The sequence below is a fragment of the Musca autumnalis genome, unplaced genomic scaffold, assembly GCF_047663935.1.
Source record: "Musca autumnalis isolate F117 unplaced genomic scaffold, ASM4766393v1 scaffold_3, whole genome shotgun sequence".
NCBI classification, from domain to species: domain Eukaryota; kingdom Metazoa; phylum Arthropoda; class Insecta; order Diptera; family Muscidae; genus Musca; species Musca autumnalis.
In genome coordinates this window covers 239618143-239629747 of record NW_027411866.1, presented here as the reverse complement: position 1 = coordinate 239629747, position 11605 = coordinate 239618143, and the positions used below count along the sequence as shown (strand labels likewise).

Sequence of the window (11605 nt, the reverse complement as noted above, 5' to 3'; positions counted from 1 at the left end):
TATCCCTATGTAGGTGAAATAATGAAATTACATACCTGTGGTAAAAATTTCGGATATGTCGTGTTAACCTTCTTTTTACGAGGATTTTTTTGACTTATAGGTAATGAAATTGGCATTTATAATGTGTGTGCATTTAGCCGGATTTAATAAATCCCCTGGGTTTTAAATGTTAGTTCCATAGCGCAAATTTCAAACAAATCCTCATAAAGAAGGTTAACCCGACAAAATGCTCTTATGCAAACGCCGTTTTAAAACCGAGTTGGTTTATTAAATGCGGTAATATGTAAACGCACTACAAGATGGCAAAATTATAATAATGTTGTGTTTACACCGGGAAATTAGAAACAAAAATCGCTGAAAAATGATAACAGAACACAAAAAGCCCGTCGCGGTTTTGTGCTATTATTTTTCAGAGATTAACAGGCACCGGTGCCATCATCTTTCAGTGATTAGCGTATTGCGTTTGTGTGAGTGTTGTAATTTGTGTCGTTCTCTATTCATTCGTTTAGTCTTGGTCGTGATTTTTCATTAAAAAATATTTAATTTATTGTTTCTTTAAATTAAACAAAAACGCCAAAATTCTGCATACAATTCGTTTGTTCAGTTTGCATAAAAGTAATATTTACTAAAAGATAAAAACAAAACGCTTACGTTTGCCGTGAAAAATTGATGTTAAAACGTCGAAAAGAAGAAAACATAAGAGTGAAGTGAAGAAATATTGCACACACCAACCAAAGCAACAGATCTTTTTTTTTTGCTTGATGATGATGGTGTGTGGAGGAATTAACAAAAAAACGAAATGAACTGAAAGAAGGTTGTGGTGTATGGAAGTAATGTAAAAAAAGAGTGAGCAGCATAAAAAAGTGAAGTGGCGATTGTTGAAATCGGAAGAAAGAAAAATAATAATCATTTACAAAAAAGGAGTGATAAAAATTATTTAAGGAGAAAAGTTTGCAAAATGTCTTGAGAAGAGCATTAGATCTGTGTTTTTTTTTTCGTTAAGAGGAAATAAAAATCCATAAAAAAAGAGTTGAATATTGTCGCCTGAACGTGTAGCAAAAACGTACAAAAGCAAATTGTAAGTCAACCAACATTCACTTACGTACGTAGATTTATTTGTTCGTTGTCTCTCCATACATTCGTTGTGTCGTCTACCACTATCATGTCTCCCATTTAATAAAAAATCTATGTGTGATTGTTACAAAATATTGCGGACTTTGGAGTACACCACAAAGAAGGGAGGAAAACAAAAACCCAAAGAAATTATCTAAAAACATAAAAGTTCCAAGTTATAGAGAAAGGCTAATTGGAATTGGTTAAATTCGGAAACACTCAGCCATTGATCGGCAGAAGCAACAACACCAACCACTGTTTGCAATTCGCACAAAACAGCAAAGTCATTTGGAAGTGTTTGTTGGCGTCGTTGATCTCAATTCAATTTAATATTTCAAGCCGCCACAGTGAATTGACAGTTTCCCAAATTTCTAATAAGAAATTAGATGAAATTGGATAAAAATGCCACTAATGGATTTTATTTTCTTGTAACAAGAGGATCTGGGAAATGTAATCCTTGGCGAAAGATGATATTGAAAAAGGGTTAGGATTCCGTCCGTATGCGTAAGCTTATATTCAAAATGTATAATTATTCATTAATAATTAGAATATTCTTTTTTAGAGGAATGGAAAGTCTTCATAGGGATAATTTCGGAACAAGTCTCGTCATGGGCACCTCTCGGATCGGGCTGAAATTTTTAGCGTAGGGAAACTTGGGATCCTGATCTCAACGATATATAGTTTTCCTGGGGAAGGTCCATACTTATCGATATATGGATCTTGACATTTCGAAAATGTCTTACTCCCAGATCGGGGTGAAATGTTAATCATTAATTGTCATAAAAGTAAAAAAACAAGACCATAATCTCGGGAAGTATGGACTTACTTATGGACGGGAAAGCTATGTATATATCGTTGTGATCAGGGTGCCAAGGATTAAACAACACACAAACATTGTTCCACAACATCCCATACGGGACAAGGGAGACTTCTCTCATATCAATGAGTGCACCCCGATTCATATTTAGCTCAATGATATGGGACCTACTGTTTATCGCCGAGTCCGAACGGCGTGTCTTAAGACACCACTTGTGGAGAAGTTTTTCAAGGCTGAAATACTCAGGAAATGTCGCCAACATTACTGAGGGGTATTTTGCCACCGTTGAAAAATGTTTTGGTGTTGCTTGGCCGGGGAATCGAACCCTCGACCTTCTGCGTGAAAGGCGGGCGTGCATACCATTGCACCACGGTGCCAAGGATTACCTATGTTAAAAAGTTCATACCGAACCGAGAGGAGGTAAGCCATGATTTCTAATATCATTTAAAAAAAACTATTCAGTTTTTTGTTGCGAATATATACACTTCCCACTTATAGGGAATACCCTATAAAAATTAAAAGTTTTTGTAGTTTGTCGGCCCTTCACATCTCAGAAAGTATAGACTTTTGCAAGCAAAAAATGTACATACCTATATCATTGTACTCAGAACTCTAAGGACTATCTGTGGTAAACATATAAACAAGATTCGCGCCCGGGTGCTGATATGGACTTAAGCGTAGTACAGCTACTAAATGATTGGAGAGACCAACATTCTATTAGATCCCTGTTTTATGTCAAGTTTAGGCACACCATCCGGATAGTGAGGAATTTTTTTTAGATGATGTTTGTTTTGAGTTAGCTAGCTTTGGTGGTACCGTGCCCTATTAAATCTGACTCTGGTTCATTTTCCAGGTTAAACAAGTAAGAAAGCATAAGTCAGCTGTGCCGACAGAGATGCACCATCAGCCTCGGAACTAAAGAAAAGAAGCAAACACAATACTTCTGGCTTCTATAGGATTTTTTGAGTCTTTAGGCCAATTTCTCAGAAAATATGGATTTGCCCCAAAAAAAATTGTACTGTCTTAACTAGGGCCGCATACAGAACATGTAGCTTAAAATTTACTCGAATGGGTGATCCGATGGAAGAAATATTACGATATACTTATGGGTACTTTACACGATATGTTTTTATACCCTCCACCATATGGAGGGTATAATTAAATTTGTCATTCCGTTTGTAACACATCGGAGACCCTATAAAGTATATATATTATTGATCAGCATAAAATTCTATGTCGATTTGACCATGTCCGTCAGTCCGTCCATATGTCTGTCTGTTGAAATCAAGATACAGCTCGCAATTTTAAAGATAGAGAGTCAACATTTGGTGCCGAAGTTTTTATTACTTGCAGGATGGTTGGTATTGAAAATGGGATATATCGGTCCACACCTTCATATAGCCCCCATAGAATGGTACCTCCCGATTTTCGGTATTTTTAAGGTTTTAGCATCATTATCCTACCAAAATGGCTGAAATTTAGTACGTAGTCTTCTTTAGGGGTATAAAACTTTCCCCCAGAATTTTGTCGGTATCGGTCCACACCTTCATATAGCCCCCATAGAACGGTACCTCCCGATTTTCGGTATTTTGAAGGTTTTAGCTTCATTATCCTACCAAAATGGCTGAAATTTGGTACGTAGTCTTCTTTAGGGGTATTAAACTTTCCCCCAGAATTTTGTCGGTATCGGTCCACACCTTCCTATAGCCCCCATAGAACGGTACATCCCGATTTTCGGTATTTTTAAGGTTTTAGCATCATTATCCTACCAAAATGGCTGAAATTTAGTACGTAGTCTTCTTTAGGGGTATAAAACTTTCCCCCAGAATTTTGTCGGTATCGGTCCACACCTTCATATAGCCCCCATAGAACGGTACCTCCCGATTTTCAGTATTTTGAAGGTTTTAGATTCATTATCACACCGAAATGGCTGAAATTTGGAACTTAGTCTACGTTGGTGGTATAAAACTTTCCCCCAGAACTTTTTCGGTATCGGTCCATGTCTTCGGTATTTTGAACGTTGAGGCCTCAATATTCCACCAAAATGGCTGAAATTAGGTATTTAGTCTTCAATGTGATATAAAACTGTTCGCCAGAAATATGTCTGTACAGGTCCACGCTTTCATATTGCCTCATAGAACGGTACCTCCCGATTTTCGTAATACTGAAAATTGTGACGTCAATATTCAACCGAAATGGCTGAAATTCGTTATTTCTTCTTTGAGCCTAAAAACTTTCCGTCAGAAATTTGTCGGTATAGATCGACGTTTTGAAATAGCCCCCATAGAATGGTGCCTCACATTGTTTTACCGAAATTGCTGAAATTTAGTATTAAGTCTTCTTCATACACGAAAGGAAACTAATTATTCCATTTTACTTCAATAAAAACTTGTGGTGGAGGGTATAACAAGTTCGGCCCGGCCGAATTTAACGCCGTTCTTACTTGTTTACATATGAGTTGTCATACCCACTAAATTAGATCCTGTCTACGCCCTTAATGAAGACGTCTCACATTTCTGATCAATATATAGGAATACCTCCTTATGCTAGTTACTACTTATTTCCATTTGTCAGTAATGACTTCCTTTTGTTTGTCTGTAATGTTGTTGTTGTAACAGTGTTTGTTATTATGTTTGTATGTTCGTTCTTTTGTTCAATCTGGCTCTGGGTCTATCTCCAGTTCCAGAAAAGTGGCTGCTTCGATGGGATGCAACCACAGATCCACTGGAGTTAGATGAGTAGGTTTGGTTGGTCAGTTGAAAAGGTGTTTTGTGTCGTGCGGGCCTATGTGGCATACTGGGCAGATGTCTTCCACGGCGCGATCGATTTCCGCCCAATAAGAATTTAGGCGGCTGCAATATCCCGAGCGTAGTTGAGCCAAAACTACTCTGGTTTGTCGTGGCAGCTGACGCTCCTCAGCTGCGATAGATGGGGGATGTACTCCGAGTACTTTATTCACACTATAATTGTTTAGGCCTTGGCAACTGCGTCCGTGTGAATGCTATTCAAACATGCTTGATATGCTTGTTGATCTAGTTGGACCTCTCCCTCTAGAGCAGGGGTGATCGATTTTAGACAACATTAGTATTTAAAAAATGTTGAAATAAGAAATGAAACATCAAGAAAAATTAAATATTAATTCTCCCTTAAATTTGCCTCTCTCTCGATTTTGCTCAGCTCTGCTCTAGAGCATGGATATCCTTCCTGATCTGCCTGAATTTGTCGGGCCTACCCACAATATGGTGATTGGGATGGCTCACACGGTAACATCCAATCAGGTATTGCAACGAAAGCATCTCATTGTGTTGCCTTACTAGAACAATCTTTGCCTCCTCATGTAGATGGTCCACTGAAGATTTGAGGAGGCACCCTGTTGCTGTTCTCAGGGCGGCATTCTGGCAGGTTTGAATATTTTTCCAATTCGTATCACATAATCTCGGGAATCAGACTGGCGCCACATAGCTTACTCAGACCGACCTATCGCGTTGTATGTGGTCAACAAGGTTTCTTTATCTGCACCCCAAGTGCTGCCGGCTATGGACTTGAGGACCTTGTTCCTACTTTTCAGTTTGTCGCAGATAGCTGTGGCGTGCGCGACGACGTGAAAGTAGTGTCGCATGTAACACCTACGATTTTGGCGCAGTTTGTGGTCGGAATTCTGCTATCGTCGACCACGACATTCAATTCTCTTCCAAACTGCGCTGTCCATGTGGTGAACAGAGTGGCTGTTGATTTTGTGGCGGAAATCTGCATATTCCTCGAATGGAAAAAGGTGGTAAGATCGGTTAAATAGTTGTTCAGTCTCTCACAGATGTCATCAGGATGGGTTGGTGGACCACAACTATTTAATTGATCCACAACATCCTTCTATACCTCTTTAAAAGTGGTCTTAGTTTCGCCAAAAATCCTGACTCCACGAGCTAAGTTTGGATGTGCTTCCATTTTTTCAATTTTTGAAAAAGTTACTTACGTTTCAAATTTAGTTTAACTACGAAAATGGTTCATATCGATTTTCTCCTTATAGTACGTTTATATATAACCGGATTTAACAAACACACTGGGTTTCAAATGTCAATTCCTTTGCATATACGTCAAATAAATCCTCATTAATAAGGTTAACCCTGCAAAAGGCTATAATATAAACATGAACTTAGGGCACCTCCCTTACATTTTGGTTTAAATGCAGTTTAGGGTCTGTTCGAATATCATTTGTAAGTTTATATCAGTGGAGACCAAAAAAATACAATCAAAACGAAAACATGTGTGAATCTATGAGTGGAAAGAGCAATTCCATGCTTCCTGTACTGACAAATATCGGGTGGAAAGTTCAGCCATTTAAGTGTAATGTTGAGGCTACAACCTTCAAAATATCGGAAATCGGGTGGTACCGTTCTATGGGGGCTATAAGAAGATGTGCACCCATGCGGACAAATTTCAGGTGTAAAGTTTCATACCCCTAACGAAGACTTAATACCACATTTCAGCCATTTCGGTGTGATTTTTAGACCACAAACCCTTGTATATATTTTTGCAAATGCTCATTTTATGCAAATATGTCAAAAATTTCTGGGCCTAATTCGTTTTATTTTGTGATAAAACGAGTTCCTGTCCAATCAGATTTTCTCTACGACCATCCTAACCATATATGCATTTGCATAGGATTCCGCTATCTATCCACTATAAACTTTGTCTTTGTCCGATTCGTCTATAAACAGTTCCACTCATAAGCTCTACTTAATTTCATTATTTTAAAATGACTCCTTTCTTGTCGTCTATAGGCACTGATTTTTGTTGTCTTTAAAGACTTAATTCCAATACTAACTTCCAATAATTTATGAAGACGTCTCACCTTTCTGATCAATATACCTTACGCTAGTTGCTACTTTATTCCATAATAATAGGTCTGTTCGATAGCTTCGCAAGTAAAAAGTATTTGCAAGTACTTCTCATTTCTCTTTCACTGAACAAGTTTGTTATCGAACAGCATTTTGTAAAAGTTTGTACAAATTTTTACAAACTTTTGAGTTATCGTACAGACCTAATGACTCCCTTCTGTTTGCCAGTAATGACTGTCTATATAATTTTCGTTCTGTTTTGCATTTACACCGTTTTAGCCGCCTAAATAAATCATAAATATTTTTTTATCATAACGCCGACGACCTCAAAACATTTTGCTGACTTTGTGCTCTCCATTTATTGCTCTCTCCCTCTCTTTTGCTTTTATTTTGAATTCGTTCGGTTTCTTATGTTGTTGTTTTCTTGTGGTTTTATGCTTTACTTCAAAGACAATAACAACAACCGGAGCAAACGCAACAATGTCAACAATAACAAAAACAACAACAAACACAAACATCTTCCGTCAGTGGTTGGGGTTGAATAAAAAAAAACAATTTGTTGCTTCTTCAATTAACCCATTGGCTGGCGGTTTGTTTTTTGTTTTTCTTATTGGACAGATTTATTTTTGCGAATTGTAAAAGGAAAAGTGTGTTTGTGAAGGGGTAGGCGATCTTACTTTTTTTACCGATCAGTCGATTTGCCATTTTCTTATATCCCGAAAAGGAGCGAGTTAAAATTACTAGATGTACCTGTTGTGTTAAGTTTAGGGGCATTATCATCGAATAGCTCTGAAAATTTTACCAAACGTTGTCAAATTACTGCTTCGTTCCAACTACCACTGTGCTCTTGAACCAACTTTAAATGAAAGTAGCTTACACCTTGGAAGTTTTTGCGGATTCTGGAACTACAATTTTCATAGATGAGAAAAATAAAAAATCGCCGGATCACTTTTTAATTAAATTGCCGTCAAAATTCAAATTTTTATGTTTTTTTTAGGTTTTTATGATTTTTCCTGGAATCCCTATAGCTCTGAAAATTTTATCAAACGTTGTCAAATTACTGCTTCGTTCCAACAACCACGGTGCTATTGAACCAACATTAAATGAAAGCAGCTTACACCTTGGAAGTTTTTGTGGATTCTGAAACTTCAATGTTCATAGATGAGAAAAAAAATCGCCTGAGCACTTTTTAAATAAATCGCTGTCAAAGTTCACATTTTTAGGGCAATCCCACGACGGCCGGTTCTATGTACCGGATTGACCCGAGGAACCATCTTCTCGGCCAGGGGCCGTCACCTCAGCAACTACTTGTTCGTGTTCGTCTTATTTTTATTTTGGGAGCGGCATGTCCCGGAATGCCTGCTCCGGATTCTTTTGGTCCGTGCCGGGATTGAGAGTAACCCCGGGCCATGGTTCTGCACCGTTTGTCAACGTCTCATCCACCATATGTCGGTGTCAATGAGATGCAACGAGTGCCAAGGATGGGTGCATTTCAGAAACTGTCTCACCTACCTGAGGGAGTATTACGACAGGGTTTATGTTGCGTCGTGCTGCGCCAATATGGACCCCAGTGAGTCTTCATCATCAACATCATCGGATTATGAATCTCCCCCGCAATCTCCCAGACAGCAGTATCAGCAGCAGCCGTTAACACCGCGTATTGCTGTCCCAGTTCCTGAGGATGTAACATTCTTGCAGTTTAACTGCGATGGTCCTCGAACCAAGATCAATGAGATCGTGGACTTTATGAGTCGGAGAAATATTATGGTCGCGGCGATCCAGGAAAGGAAGCTGAGCAACAACTGCAGTCTTCGGAGTTGTGATGTATACAACGTTCTTCGCCAGGATCGTACCAGAAGTGGAGGTGGAGGGCTTACATTCCTATTGCACCAGTCTATCCAGTACAGACCTATCTCGCCTGAGCTAGACTCTAGTGACCCATACTTGGAGTGTATGGGGGTAGCGGTAAGGTGTGGATCCGCCGAGATAGAACTGCTGAATGTGTATATATCAATGCACATCACGAGTTTTGGCATTCAGCTCTAGGGAATGACCAGAGAGGTACAGATCTGGCTGAGCAAATAGATAGCTCCACATTCTGCACTGCGAACGAGGACGCACCAACCAGGATTAGAGGAGACTGCCACAGTTCGCCTGACATATCCATCGTGTCACCTGGTCTGACGAATGACGTACATGGCAACCCGTCATTTCCCTTGGGTCGGACCATCTCCCAATCCTCATCTCTATAAACAGACCACCAGACTTCATAAGCTCTGAACGCCGCACATTCATTAATCATGGAAAAGCGGATTGGCAAGGTTTCACAGAGTTCAATAATCAACGCTTCAGAGAATTTCCCAGTCCCTCTGATGTTCGGGTAGCAGAGAGGAAGTTCCGAGACATCATCACTGCTGCAGCCGCTCGCTTTATCCCTGCTGGTCGAATACCTGAAATAAGACCCAATTTCCCAGCAGAGGCGACGGGATTAGCTAACGAGCGTAAGCTCATCACGCCGTACGAACCCTAACGACCCCAGAGTCAGGGAACTGACAATGGAAGTCAGTAGATTAGTCAGTGAACACAAGCGGAAAAAGTGGCTAGAACATCTGAAGTGCTGCAACATTGGAGCCGGCTGTAATAAATTGTGGACAACGGTTAAGGCGCTATCGAACCCTGGTAGGAGAGACGATCGGACATCTGTCACGTTTAACGACGTGACTGTGACAGATCCGAAGAGGTGCGCTGGCTATTTCTGCCGACAATTTATAGAGCACCCCGATAGCGACCGGGCGAAGAGAAGTGTTTTGCGTCGTTTGCGATCTCTTCCAGCCGAAGAAGAACCGCCACAATTTACGATGGATGATGTTGCAGATGTTATCCGAGGCGCAAAGTCATCCAAAGCGCTTGGACCTTACGGAATTTCTATGGTGTTGCTAAAACAGCTGGATGGCCCAGGAGTCGAGTGTTTAAGTAAGGTCCTCAACTTATCGCTGGCCACCCTAATAGTTCCCGATGCCTGGAAGATGGGCAGGGTGGTCCCGCTGCTGAAACCTGGCAAAGATGCCAGTAAAGGTGAGTCGTACAGGCCGATTTCACTTCTATCACCAGTAGCAAAGATACTCGAGGCATTACTCCTCCCCAGCATCAGAACGTGTTATCCAGTTGCAGATCATCAACACGGGTTCCGGAAGCAGCACAGTACCACAACAGCACTGCACGCCATTTCCACATATATTGGACGAGGGCTCAGCCAGGACAAACCATGTCACAGAACAGTGATGGTAGCATTGGATCTGACCAAAGCGTTTGATGCCGTCAGCCATGCTAGGCTGTTCGAGAATATCGAGAATACTACCCTCCGGCCTTGTCTGAAACGCTGGGTCATCAACTATTTGTGTGGTCGCCAGTCATACGTGGAATTCAGAGACAGGAAGTCCAAACCCCGTAGAGTGAAGCAGGGAGTTCCCCAAGGGGGGGTGATATCTCCGGAACTGTTTAACCTCTACCTCTCTGCAATTCCACGCCCTCCCGACGGCATTGAGTCAGGTCCCAGTGTAGGTAACGTTTGTGAAAGGCTAAATGCCTATCTCATTGATCTTGTAGAGTTTTTCCACGCGAGGAATATGAAAATATACACCACTAAGTCAACAGCCACACTGTTCACCACATGGACGGCGCAAATGAAGCTCCCACTGAATGTGCAGGTCGACGGTGCAACTATTCCGACCTCAAACTACTCCAAAGTCCTAGGGGTCACATTCGATAGCATGTATAAGTCGTCCCAGCATACTACAGTTATCTGCGATAAGCTGAGAAACAGGAACAAGGTCCTCAAGTCCCTAGCCGGCAGCACTTGGGGTGCGGATAAAGAAACCTTGTTAACCACATACAACGCGATAGGCCGGTCTGTGGTAAGCTATGCGGCGCCAGCGTGGTTTGCTAACGTAAGTGATACGCAATGGGATAAACTACAAATCTGTCAGAATGCTGCCCTGAGAACAGCTACAGGGTGTCAACTTATGTCTGCAGTGGACCATTTACATGAGGAGACAAAGATCCTTCCTGTGAGTCGTCACAACAGGATGTTGACGATGCAGTACTTGCTTGGATGCTATAGGCAGGACCACCCAAATCACCATCTGGTGGATATGCCTGAACCCCCCAGGCGAGTTAGGGAGGATTATAGAGATCTAGAGAGAGAGGTCCAAAGATATAAAAGAGAACCTCTAGATCAACGTGCATACCAGGCAGGTTTAAGAGACATTCATACTGTTGCGGTTGCAGAGGCTCTGGCAGCCTACAGTGTGAATATAGTCCTCGAAGATCATCCACCACCCGTGGCAGCGGAAGAACAGCAGCTGCCAAGACAAACGAGAGTCGTGTTGGCGCAACATAGATCTGGTTGGTGCAGCCGCCTCAATTCTTACTGGGCCAGGATTGATGGCACGCGGAATATCTGCCCAGCATGTGGCACCGGTCCGCATACTACGCAGCACCTGTTTAACTGCCCAGCCAACCCGACTGACTTAACTCCTCTCTCTCTCTCTTTGGACTAATCCAATTCAGGTGGCGTCCTTTCTGAGCTTGGATCTGGAGGCAGAGCCGAATCAATAAAATAAAGATTTACATGTACTTGTAGAAGCTGCTACAACAACAACCACATGGACAGCGCAGTTTGGAAGAGAATTGAATGTCGTGGTCGACGGTAGCAGAATTCCGCCCACAAACTGCCCCAAAATTTTAGGGGCTATCTGCGTCAAACTGAAAAGCAGGAACAAGGTCCTCAAGTCCCTAGCCGGCAGTACTTGGGTTGCAGATAAAGAAACCTTGTTGACCA

At 41.4% G+C, this 11605-nt stretch overlaps 1 protein-coding gene across 23 annotated transcripts in view; it reads left to right on the top strand.

Moving 5' to 3' along the window:
* The first annotated feature begins 443 nt into the window (after positions 1–443).
* Positions 444–11605, top strand: part of Rok (Rho associated coiled-coil containing protein kinase) — a 138320-nt gene continuing 127158 nt past the window's right edge. For 9 of the 23 annotated variants that reach the window (XM_073977393.1, XM_073977392.1, XM_073977401.1 and 6 more), the window contains exon 1: positions 445–1078. The gene's annotated coding sequence lies outside the window, so the exon portion shown is untranslated. Of the gene's footprint in view, positions 1079–11605 lie in introns of all 23 variants that reach the window. The other 14 variants (XM_073977395.1, XM_073977403.1, XM_073977409.1 and 11 more) reach the window with 6 other exon arrangements.